Source organism: Podarcis muralis, chromosome 3 (assembly GCF_964188315.1).
Source record: "Podarcis muralis chromosome 3, rPodMur119.hap1.1, whole genome shotgun sequence".
NCBI lineage: Eukaryota > Metazoa > Chordata > Lepidosauria > Squamata > Lacertidae > Podarcis > Podarcis muralis.
This window is the reverse complement of record NC_135657.1, coordinates 120,658,347-120,671,211: the sequence shown is the minus strand read 5'-3', so window position 1 is coordinate 120,671,211 and position 12,865 is coordinate 120,658,347.

The window sequence follows — 12,865 nt, the reverse complement described above, 5'->3', positions numbered from 1 at the left end:
ATGCTTTGTCATACTCAACTCGATGAAGTAAGAGGAAATTGTAGACATTTATCATGTCTGGGTTTCTCTGGATTGATTATGACTCACTGCTTTTATCTTCCAAACAGTCACTAAATCTAATTGCCTTGTTGTAATGGATTAACCTTTGCGGTTCTCAGTAGCGTTCATGTTATGTTCAAAGAGAATGGCAAGAGACTTGAGAGATTTCGTAGCTATGTGCTTTTATGGCTTACAATTGCTCCTATGATACAATTCATCCAATTACAGAAAGCCAGCAGATGATCTAAGCAGAACCTCAAATAAAGGTTTAAGCAGAACATTAATGCTCTGTAGGCTCGGTGGCAGCTCTGTTCAGGCATCCTATATAGTTGTTAATGTTTCCAACTTTGGCTGGCAATACCCTGGAGAACATTGCAGAACTCTTGGCTTTAATGAGCAACTCAGGAACTTTTTGAACTTCCAGGAATATTACTGGTAGCAACCTGTGACTTGAGAAAACAGTTTCCAACCATCTGATTCCAAGCAATGAGATGGAAGAGGCCAATCTACACCGTGCAGCCTGTAGTTTGGCTTGAAGGTTCTGGATGCTTCTACTAATGTGCATCCAGGAACATGCACCAAGTGGGCAGTTTTTCTGAGCAACCCTGGACTGAAACTCGTGGTTCCTAGAATCTGAGGTGACATGTAAGTGTTGTTGAATCAACTGAAAAGTGCTATCAAATCCTATATGCTGAAGAAATCCAATAAAGTCACAGGAACGTGTAAGTTGTTTTTGCCTCTGCATAATTGCCTCTTCCTTGCCACCATTGTCACAAACAGGTTTGTAAGCTTTTATTTGTGCTTGGTCAGATTCACTACAAAATGTCAGATCCCTGTCCCCTTGCCTGGCTGGTGAGCTTGCCTTCGCTCACCTCAGTCGGACTTTAAAATGAAGCAAGTTACATTGAAAAAGCAGGAATGATTTGCTTCATATTTCAAGCCTATCCAAAGCTATAAAGAACAACCAAGCATGTTTCCCCTCAGTACAACAGCACAGCGCCCACTGCAGAGGCCAGCTTTGCCCCCAACACATTTTCCTTGGGGTAGGAGTTGCCAAGTGGGGCAGAATGCTTCAGCCTGGAATTTTTCCTCTGTTTGGATCAAGATGGAGAAGAATGTGAGTACATCAGAAGCCTACCTCGAGTTAGGAAATTTCTGAATCAACTGAATACCCCTCGCCTTAAGATGTAATATATAGCAATGTATATTACTTCTCATATTTGGAGTGGCTGCTCTGCTGATTCTGTTGACTGGGGTAGTGAATTTCTGCCCTCTAAGTCCTGCCATCATAACACCACTGCTCACATCTTTTTTGGAGGTGAGCAATAGTCAACTCCCAAAGCTTACTTCTAGGCCAGAGCCCAATGAATGTTGCCAACATTTCTTTTGAGAACAGAACACCAAGTCCTCAGCATGTGTTGGGCCAATAATACATGGAGAGGAAGTGCCACAGGGTTGTCACGATAGCCATAAAATCCCATACAAAGCAGCTTCAGCATAGATGTCCAGGTCTCCAGAACCACAGGGCTGGCAGCAACACTACCTTGTCAGTTCAGGCAGGAAGACCATTAGTCGGTGGTCTGTACATTCACAGAATCCTTAATCGGTTTTGAATACTCAACATCAGGCACAGATGCTCAAAACTGTGGCTCAGCCAGGTAGGAACTCTGGGAGATGAGCACCACAGCAATATACCACCAGCAAGACCATGTTGCTACATTGGGAAACCAGATGGACATCACTGAGACAGATATGTTCTTCCCAGTTTACCAAGACTTGGTAATGCAAGGCAATTTGCTGACCCAACCCAGGATCAAAACAGGATCGTGTGTTGTTGTTGTTGTTGTTATTGACTTAAATGTCTCCCTAGTTTTGCTTCTCTGTATTTATGCTCATCCTCAGAACCTTCGTTCTACTGCTACCAATACTCTATCACATACAAAACTTCATTCTGCATTCTTGCATCCCTCTTATTTTTTTTACAGCTCCCTACCACTGGAATGCCCTTTCACCCAACTTCTATTCCTCTCTTGCTGTAATGTCCTTAAGACACGTATATCATCCCTGGCTTAAAATTTTGTTGTTGTAATGGCAACAACAGCAATAATTAAAATGCAGATTATTATGGCAGACTCATGGGCTGCTACCTGGTTAGCCATTGTTCATTTCAGATTATGAAGAGTAGGGAATTCTGTAGTCTTTCAAGAGGAATGAAATATTTGGAAAGAATGGTCATCTTTCTACATTTGAGAACTGCCAAAGAACAATTTTGGCAGGCAGACCTATGCCCAGATGAATAAGTGCAGTTGCGGGAAATTAATTGGTTAGCAGAGGGAGACATACCACAGTGGTTCCAGTTTTTCCAGCTCACAAACATTCTTACCCAGAATATAAGGAGAGGAGATGCACTTACTAACTGGCAGTTTGCAAAGCTGGTTTATATGAGAATGTAACTGGGAGGGTGTCATCTCAGTTTTTTCATTTATTTAAAAAAATAGATTAGATTATGAGTCTGTGATACACTTGAAGAATAAAGTGAGAGAATGACAAGGAAAGGACTAGACCTTAATAACTAATGGTTCAGGAATTAATCCTTAAGAACTAATAGGATGAGAAAACATCCTAGAGAATGGCACTGAATTGAAGTGATCCAAACCCCTGATAGAGACAAATTATCAGGCCAGATGAGCTAAACTAAACTGGAATAGCTAAGAATGTAACCCTTTTGGTGGAAGATTGTATGATTAGATTAACAGGAGCAGCGAAAAACTTTTTCCTTTTTCTTTAACAAGCTGAAACCAGCCCACGCTATTTCAAGGTCAAATTAGGAGATGGGAACATCAGACTTAGCAATATATAGACTTATTCATCTGTCACTAGCTCTAGGACTTTTGTCCCTATATATAGTATTTTTAGGTTAATAGGGCTATGCTGAGGGACATATTATGAATGTGGGTAGAACGAAAACATTTCTGTAATCAACAAAGTTATCTTATCCAGGACAGGCTTAACTGTACTCCTCACAATCAGCATTACAAAACTGCTTATAGATGTGGATAGTGGGAGAAAAACATTTAGAGAGATATGCTCCAGGACCCTCTGCATCACGCAAAGTCTGGGTTAGATAAGTTCACGACCTTTTAAGGGACATTTCCCGGTTCTCTGACATGTTGTGTTTTCCTCCAAAAATAAAGGAATGACACAATGCTTTATGCCGATGAACATCAACTTATATGTTTTCTCCTGCTCCAGAGGGCAGGACTTGAACGAAGGGCTTCAGGTTACAAGAAAGGAGATTCCAGCTCAACATCAGGAAGAATTGTCTGACTGTAAGAGCTGTTCAACAGTGAATGGTCTTCTCAGGAGGTGGTGGGCTCTCCTTCCTTGGAGGTTTTTGAGCAGAGGTTGGATGGCCAGCTGCCATGGATGCTTTAGTTGAGGTTGGAGTAGGTGGCCCTCATGGTCCCTTCCAACTCTACAGTGCTGTGATTCCAGGAACCCATTGTGATTGTTCTTAGTTGAGCAGCTGGCTATTCATGCCATGGGATTCACCAGCAGTTTGAACTTGGTTGCTTCAAAATTTATGATGCTTCTTTCCTACTCCCAATTTCCTACTGCAGGGGGTTGGACTAGATGACCCTTGGGGTCCTGTCCTACTTTACAATCGTTTGATTCTTAAAATATCCTTGTTTAAAGAATGTAGCTGCCAGGATTCATGTTTTGCTGGATGAGTAAGAGGAATAGCAGGGCCATCTGAGGGTGCACTCATTCCCTCACACCTCTGTAGTGCTCTCAGATTCCCTACCCCTCAGTTGCTAGAGAAAAAAATGCTTCATACATGCATGGATAGATAGACAAATAGATAGATAGATGATAGATAGATGATAGATGATAGATAGATAGATAGATAGATAGATAGATAGATAGATAGGTAGATGATAGATAGATAGATAGATAGATAGATAGATGATAGATAGATAGATAGATGATAGATATAGATAGATAGATAGATAGATAGATAGATAGATAGATAGATAGATAGATGATAGATAGATAGACACAGCATTACTTGTTCTAATGGAGATCTTTTTCTTTTCTTTTTTTTTAAAAAAAACCCAATAAAGGTCCAAAAGATCCACATGGAAAACATAAAAAAAGATTAAAAGAGGAAAGATGGAGGATTTTTTAGCAGGGGTCAGCAATTTGAGGATGCAAGTAATTTGGATGTTACACTGAAACTTTTATGAACTGTACAAACATATATTTATACTGAGGTTATTGCAGTTAGAACTTTTTATCTGGGATGTTTGATGCAGCAACCCCGATGAGTAATTGATGTGTAGGAGATCACATGAATCAGATGACCATAAGGAATCAATACATTTCTAAAAATTCTTCAGATTTCATGGACACTTTTACGGGATTAAATGTAATTTTGTTTCTCAGCATTTATGCTTAAAGTTTTTGTTTCCTTTCCAAAACAGAGATGTTTCCCCAGATGCTTTCATCATTATTTTTAGCTGTCTCAGGTTTTTTATAGACTCAGACTATACTTATTATCAATAAAGCTGCTGCTTAGGAAACGTCTCAAATGTAAACTTTTTACTCAAATTTCTTTTTAAAAGCATGCCCCTAATCAGTTCAGTTTCCAGCTTTTAAAAACTGGGGTAAAACAGTTCTTTATCCTTTTCTCTTCTGAAATCATTTTTGCATTCAAAACAATTTACTCATGGTACAGGCTTTGAGTCTTTCTTCTTAGTTTCTAGCAGTGCCCTTAAGACTGATTAATGCTGCTTCACTATGGCAATAAATTCTCATAAAAGATATTTAATAATGTGTCTATGATAATGAATCTCACACAGCCACTCTGTCATCTGACAGTAACAATTGTCAAATGGTAAACTGCGGCAATGTCAATCAGCCCACTTGATTATGTTCTCAGTTGACTTTGAGCCTCCAGGAAGAGTTTTTCTGGACTGCAGGTGAGATTCAGTCAATGAGTCCCATCAGCAGAAGCCCATGTGAGGACTTCCACTTCTGCAATGGGGCTTTCCTCAAATTGGCTCAGGGGGTGTTGAGAGAACCTCCAGAACAGCATGTAGCAGCAAGTCACAAAGCTAGGTTTTTCCACAATGACTACTATGAAAACTAATATTTCATGAAAACTAATATTAATATGATTAGTGGTGATGGTGGCTGCTTCTGTGATCAGCAACTTTATGGGATGAACTAGAATGTCATAAGAAGTACATGGACTAATTATCATCATCTTATGTTCATAATTTTATTATGTAATCTGTTTAGAGAGTTTTGTGAGAAAGTTCTATAAATCTTTCTAAATATCAACCAGTCAGTGGTTATATGGCATTTCTTTAACTCTCTTTAATCTTAAGAAAAATGTCACTTGAACATGAATGTTTCACAGACACATTCTACCCTTAAAATGGAACTGGGTGCTGGATGCTTTCTTGGAGGAGAGCTGCCTTTTAGTGGCTATTCTGCCTCCGATCCAGAGGTAGCTTGCCTCTGAATGACACCCAGGGGCAACCCGTCCTGTTTCACCGTCTGAAGCAAAACGGGAAGGTACTGCCCCACCAAGCTCCCCCCACCTCCAAAGTCTCACTTACCCCTGGTAAGCACCGCATCAGCTTCATTCAGGATCTTGCGTCACTCTCACAGGATGTTGGCAGACACTGCTGCTGCCACTTCTCCTCACTTCTCTGGTGGCAGCAGCGGGGGCAAGCAGGCATTCTGCCACCCGAGGCGGCTGCCTCAGTCCACCTCATGGGTGGGCCAGCCCTGTTAAGCAGCAGGAGACAGAGCATGAAAGCTAGCTCTGCTTGTCAGTTTCCCAAAAGTATTTGTCTTCTGAAAGCAAAAGGCAAGGCCAGCCTGAACCAGCAAGGCAATTCCTGTTTTTGCAGCCCGTTCTTATGCATGTTTATTTACAAAGTCCCACTATATTCAATAAGGGTTATTTCCAAGGATGTGCATGCGGAGTATTTAATCTGCTTGTTTCTTAGATATTTAGTGTCCTGCCCTTCAACAAAATGCCCAGGACAGTTAACAAATTTGGTGGTTGTTGTTGTTGTTGTTGTTGTTGTTGTTGTTGTTGTTGTTGTTGTTGTTGTTGTTGTTACCCGGCCCATCTGGCTGGGTTTCCCCAGCCACTCTGGGGGGCTCCCAATAGAATATTAAAAACACAATAAAACATCAAACATTAAAAATTTCCATAAACACACAAACTTCAGAGCTTAATGTGAAAGTGTTCATAGTAAGATGTGAAAATAAATGACAGAATACAAGAAAGTTCTACAACCATCAATTGTAACAAGCAATTCTCCTTCTCAGAACTAAACAGCCTAAACTTTTCTAGAATTTCTCCTCACATTTGTTAGCCTTGTGGGTCCAGGAGCTGGACAGTGATTCTGTGGAAAGATGCCCCCTGCTCCAGCTGGAGCTGTGAACTGTATACACTCTGGGCTTGTCAGTATCTTTTAATTAATAAAGTGCACATGTTACGGATTCCTCCGATCCTTCCTTCATTCTGTTCCAACACGTTTCATTCATTTGAAACCTGTGCCCTCTGCCAAACAGGCCTAAATTTGTGGAAGGGAAGGGAAGGCCTGTCAAAACTACAAACGACTCTCTGTTCTGCTTAATTCAGTTTGGTGGAATTTCAGTTTGTCAAATGACAAGATTCTGTATTTTGACAGTTGCCTATTTATGCTAAACTGGAGGCATAATAAAATCAGTTTGGCGTCTGGCTTGCTCTGTCTGTAGCTTTTACTTAGGAACGTGATGCTCCTCTCAACAATTTGACTGACGTTGGCATTTCAGTTCTGCTTTTCATTTTTAGCAAAACTCCGAGACTGGTAGTAGTTTTTGAGCTGCTCATTTCCAGCTGCACATATGAAGAATGAACATAAACATAAATGGCAGTCTTTTCTTCCTGTTTTATGATTAAAGTTTCATAAAGTGAAGAGCTGAAGACTGCTAAGGAAAGAAAGAAAGAAAGAAAGAAAGAAAGAAAGAAAGAAAGAAAGAAAGAAAGAAAATATATTGCATTTCTCTAAGCAAAGCACCAGTTGCCTGGATTTCATCACGCTCTAGAATTACCAAGAAATGGAATCCATGGTGGGACTGTGCAGAGGACGGGTGGGGCATGCAGATTATAGCTTGCTCAGCTTTCAGTGGTCCCCACTGAGAACTGATGCCAGGTGTGCAAAAATCTCTTACCCACATATTTATCCTGTGTACTTGGCTTTAGAACAGATATGGACAACTCTGCATATTTCTAGTCTGCGTCCCTTTCATGCATTTTTATCCATAATTACATTCTGTTTCATTTCCACATTGATCTATTAAGTATTTTAAAAACAAACATTCTTCTCAAAATGCATATTTAAATGGATATTTACTCTCTAAATAATATTTAAATGCATAACTTGGTAATTTTTAAATGGTCAACAACTGCATCTCAGTGTTTGGAGAAAGAGAGAGAGAGAGAGAGAAAGAAAGAAAGAAAGAAAGAAAGAAAGAAAGAAAGAAAGAAAGAAAGAAAGGCTGATAGCAAAAATCCAATGTTCATATTAATGCAAGAAGCACAGATTAGGTCATTTTGTATCAGGATTCTCAAAGACTGAATTCTTTAAGGGGTCGCATTCAAACTGGATTTCCAGCACCTGTTTGTTTGCTGCTGACATCACTCAAGTGGCGCATTCTGAGCCACGGATCCCTGGCCTCTTAATGTGTAGGGACCAGGTTGATTCATTCATTTACTCAGTATGTTTATGCCCTATATTAGGGGTAGTCAACCTTTTTATACCTACCGCCCACTAATGCATCTTTCTTGATGGCAAAATTTCCTTACTGCCCCCCAGTGCTCGATGGAAGGAGGATTGAGCTTGTACCGCAGAACCCCCTGCCGCCCACCCAGAATCCTGAAACGCCCACTAGTGGGCAGTGGGGACCAGGTTGACAACCCCTGGTCTATATCATCAAGAGACTTTTCAAGGCTGGTTACAATAATAAAATAAATACAACAAAAGGTAAAAACAAGAGACTGTTAACAATGAAAACTAAACACTAAAGCAGCAACAGATTAAACAGTCCAGGATAGGGTACTAAAAATGCCCAAAGCAACAGTCAGCACAGGACGCCACTGAAATTTGAGGCTCCAAGGTCTGCCACTGCACTGGCTGTAAGCTAAGAACAAACCTTGGTTACAGCTCATGGTTTATTTGGAAAGAGGCAAGCCACCATGAGCCTGGCTTTCGATGTAACACAGTAGTAGACAGTGGCATAGTGTGGGTTGCTGGGACCCCCTCCACCTCTGTGAGGTAGGCTGAGATATAATGAACAGCCTGAAGTCACCTAGTGAGGGAAGAGGGGAGGTGAACAAAGGTTTCCTTAGTCCTAGTCTGAAACTCCCTTAATCATTACACTCCGCTGGCATTAAAATATGGGGCACTTAGGAAACTGGAGCATTGGCAAAAGACGGGTGCTGCCGCTTGCTTCCTTCTTTTTACCGTAGCCTATGGTTATATCAACAACCTCAGATATGCAGATGACACAACCTTGATGGCAGAAAGTGAGGAGGAATTAAAGAACCTTTTAATGAGGGTGAAAGAGGAGAGCGCAAAATATGGTCTGAAGCTCAACATCAAAAAAACGAAGATCATGGCCACTGGGCCCATCACCTCCTGGCAAATAGAAGGGGAAGAAATGGAGGCAGTGAGAGATTTTACTTTCGTGGGCTCCATGATCACTGCAGATGGTGAGAGCAGCCACGAAATTAAAAGACGCCTGCTTCTTGGGAGAAAAGCAATGACAAACCTAGACAGCATCTTAAAAAGTAGAGACATCACCTTGCCAACAAAGGTCCGTATAGTAAAAGCTATGGTTTTCCCAGTAGTGATGTATGGATGTGAGAGCTGGACCATAAAGAAGGCTGATCGCCGAAGAATTGATGCTTTTGAATTATGGTGCTGGAGGAGACTCTTGAGAGTCCCATGGACTGCAAGAAGATCAAACCTATCCATTCTGAAGGAAATCAGCCCTGAGTGCTCACTGGAAGGACAGATTGTGAAGCTGAGGCTCCAATACTTTGGCCACCTCATGAGAAGAGAAGACTCCCTGGAAAAGACCCTGATGTTGGGATGTTGGAAGGATGGAGGGCACAAGGAGAAGGTGACGACAGAGGACGTGATGGTTGGACAGTGTTCTCGAAGCTACCAGCATGAGTTTGACCAAACAGCGGGAGGCAGTGGAAGACAGAAGTGCCTGGCGTGCTTTGGTCTATGGGGTCACGAAGAGTCGGACACAACTAAACGACTAAACAACAACAACATGCTTTCTGACTCTGCCATTTCTACTAAGAATCACAGTTAGCAAGACCAAAAAAAATCTCATTTCCCAGCCTTCAGTGTCGAGCCACTAGAGGGTTCCTAGAGCCATTTAGAAATCCCTTCCTAGCCAGTCTTTATGAAGCACTGCCAGTTGTAGTTCTTCACCCCAGGATGAGGGTTGGAGAGATTAACAGGGTGTGAGCTGTTAAATTGGTATATATTAATGAAAGAGAGTTGCTCTGTCTAAACCCATTGAGTTCATAATTAGCTGAAGCTGCACAGATAATAATAGAAACAAAGGTCTTTTCAGGTGCTTGTTTTTAAAAGAACTGGAAAGTGGTAAAAAGTTTGGTGTAGGGTGATTTTAAAAAACAAATAACATTAGTTTAGCCATTCTTTATCCACACCTTTCCCTAACAATAGCAAATTTATAATGTTATTACCTTTTACAAGACAGTAATTTTAAAGTGTTAATGCTGAGAGAGCTTAGCCAGGCTAATGACATGCGCACAGTGAAGTCTCACTTTTCTGAAGCTATACTTGCCCATTCCCTTAGCACCTGCAGCACAGAAGGGGAACCTCAGTGACGGCTGAGAGGGAGCCTTCAGGTTTGCACATGCAGACCCTCCAACATTTCTCCAACAAAAATAGGGGCATCCAATTCCATAATGATAATTTTACTATTTATACCCCACACATCTTACTGGGCAGCTTCCAACATATATAAAAACATAATAAAACATTAAACATAAAAAACCCCTTCCTTATACAGAATTGCCTTCAGGTGGCTCGGGGATTGCATAAATCCATAGCCTCCAACAATTCTCCAATGAAAATAGGGACGTCCTAAGGAAAAGAGGGACATTCTGGGATCAAATCAGAAACTGGGGCGGCTTCTCTAAATCGGGACGTCCCTGGAACACAGGGACACTTGGAGAGTCTGCGCATTAATAACCCTTATCTTCTTGGAGCCCTGATATGTCCTCTGCCTCCAGACTCTGGACATAAACGCCCAGGAGCAAGTCCTGCTCTCTTCCTTCGGCTGACTGGGGGCACGAGATCAACTCCTTCAGCCAAACGCCAACGCATGTCAAGAAGGAATGGCTAGAGTGGATTTTTCCTACTTCTGCTCTGGCTGACATATTGTGAACATTCTGATCTGGCTTTTTTGTTTTAAACTTGCAAAATCCTTTCTTTTAAAAAACCTCCATTCCCTGGCCAGCTCATTTTCACCCCTATTTTACAGACAAAGAGTTGCATTTTAAAGGAGGTGCTCTTTATTGGGATTTCTTGGTCCAGCTGCAAGTACAGTACTCTAACTAGGGGTCAGCAGCTGAAAGCCTCCTAGCCAAAGCTGGCCCCCAAAAGGGTATCCTCTAAAAGGGATGTGGAAAGAGAAGCAGCTGTAGCGACAGACCTTTGCTTATCTTGCCCATATTTACACAGAAACAAGCCCCTTCTATTCAAGTGGACTTGCTCTCAAATACAAGTTGAACACTAGTTGTGGATCAGGGCTCTAGCCACTACTGTACTGTACATCTTAACGTTGTTCTATAGTAGGCATCAACACCATCATCATCTAGACATGAGCTCTTGGCCAAAGACTTACAGCAGAAAGACGAAATTGCAGCAAATCCATCACATTAAGTTTGCAAGAGGACTGAGGGGTGATGTTGAGTTCCATGCTACTGTATGAAAAGCCAGCTGACAAAAAATGTGAACATTGTATGCCAAATATATGGAAAGATAAGTTAACTCTAGCTCTCCAAGCTCACCCCCCCCCCAAAAAAAAAGAGAAACGAGAAAGAATGGAAGCCATGGCCTCATTTATTCCCTTACTCCAGCCAGAATAAAAAAAAAACAGTCTTGACTCAAATATCAACAGTTTTCTTATCGGTCCAAAGAAAATTAGACATGAGAACCTGCTCACGATAGTGTAAGGCGCATGGAATTCTGATGATTAAATGCACACCAAGTTATAACTAAAAGCTTAAGGCATAAAACTCCTGAATTTAATGTACCAAGCTTGCTTTTCAAAGTTGTTTAGAAACAGTGGCAGCTGTTGATGAAAGCCAGACTTTAGGTAACCAAATGTAGAGGGAAAGCAACTTAGAATGACAGCTTTGTTGAGATCTTTTGTCTTTGAATAATTCAGCCTTGATCTCAGAGCCTCCTTTGCATCATATTCACGTCTGATTATTGTGTTCTTTGGTGAGGTGAAAAGGCCACCCCGATCTAATTCATTAGGTCTGTATAGCGTCAGACAAAGTATTAACCATGTCCTGAAGAATAATCAAGTATGCCAAGCCATTGGGACTACTTTGTGAGAGGTATAATTCAGACAAAAGGTTCACCAAGATCCCAGGAAGTCAACCTTGGGGTCAGGAATCAGGCAGATGTATCAGGAATCAGAGGTGCCAATTGGCGCCCAACATTGGGGGGGGGGGGTGTCGCACACACATGACATTACACACATTCGTGCATCCTGAATTTGAGAAATAAGCTGTGAGTGTCAGATGAAAAAGGTGGCTTCATCCAGAGCTGAGCAAATTTCACAGAAAATGTTTTCTGACAAATTTCATGGGGTGCAGGCAGACATTTCTGGAAAAAAGTTTTCTGAGAAAAATCTGTTGGAAGAACTTCACCTCCCTGGCAAAATAGTGGCCATTTTCATAACTCTTGTTTTATGAGCTGCTCTTCTGTGTCACTGGAGGGTTGTTGTGATGTCAGGCCAAAAGGTCAGGCCCGTGCCAGCTCTCTTGGGCTCTGCCCAGCACTCCATGTCAGGCCAGAAGGAGTGAAAATTCCCCTGAGCAGGCAAAGCGCGCATTTTCTTATTACTAGCCCCTGACAGCAGCAACTCGAGGGGGGTGGGAGAATAGGTTCCAGATTAGAGGGTGCTGTTTTCAGATAGACTTCAGTTCCAGCATCTTGCCCCACTAGAAATTTGACACTGTTTTGAAAGCCCCACTCATAGAATCATAGAATCATAGAGTTGGAAGAGACCACAAGGGCCATCGAGTCCAACCCCCTGCCAAGCAGGAAACTCCTTTTAACACTAAAGCTGCCTCTTCTCCTTTCAACACTAAAGCTGTTTAATCAACACATGTCCTTTCCTTAAACAAGAAAGAGTGTCAGTATATAATTGTTGCATGCAAGAGAGCATAATGTAGATTTTAATTTGCCCTGCAGCTGGACGAGACCAAAGGCCCATCTGGGCAGCCACTGGCCAACCACAGCTCCCAATGGAAAGCGCATGCATGGGCAGGAGGGCTGAGGGACATGCAGCCTCTGACCCTGGGGGCAGGAGCCACGACCAGTAGCCATGCATGAAGTGATTGCGCAGGATTTGTTATCAAGTGCTCATTGCTGCTTTAAGAAGCCTTATCCCTTTCCACTCTGCTAACTCCTTTTGTTAACCAAAAATAGAGCCACATGATTGTATCTTCCAGCACCCAATAGGAAGCAGATGTAAA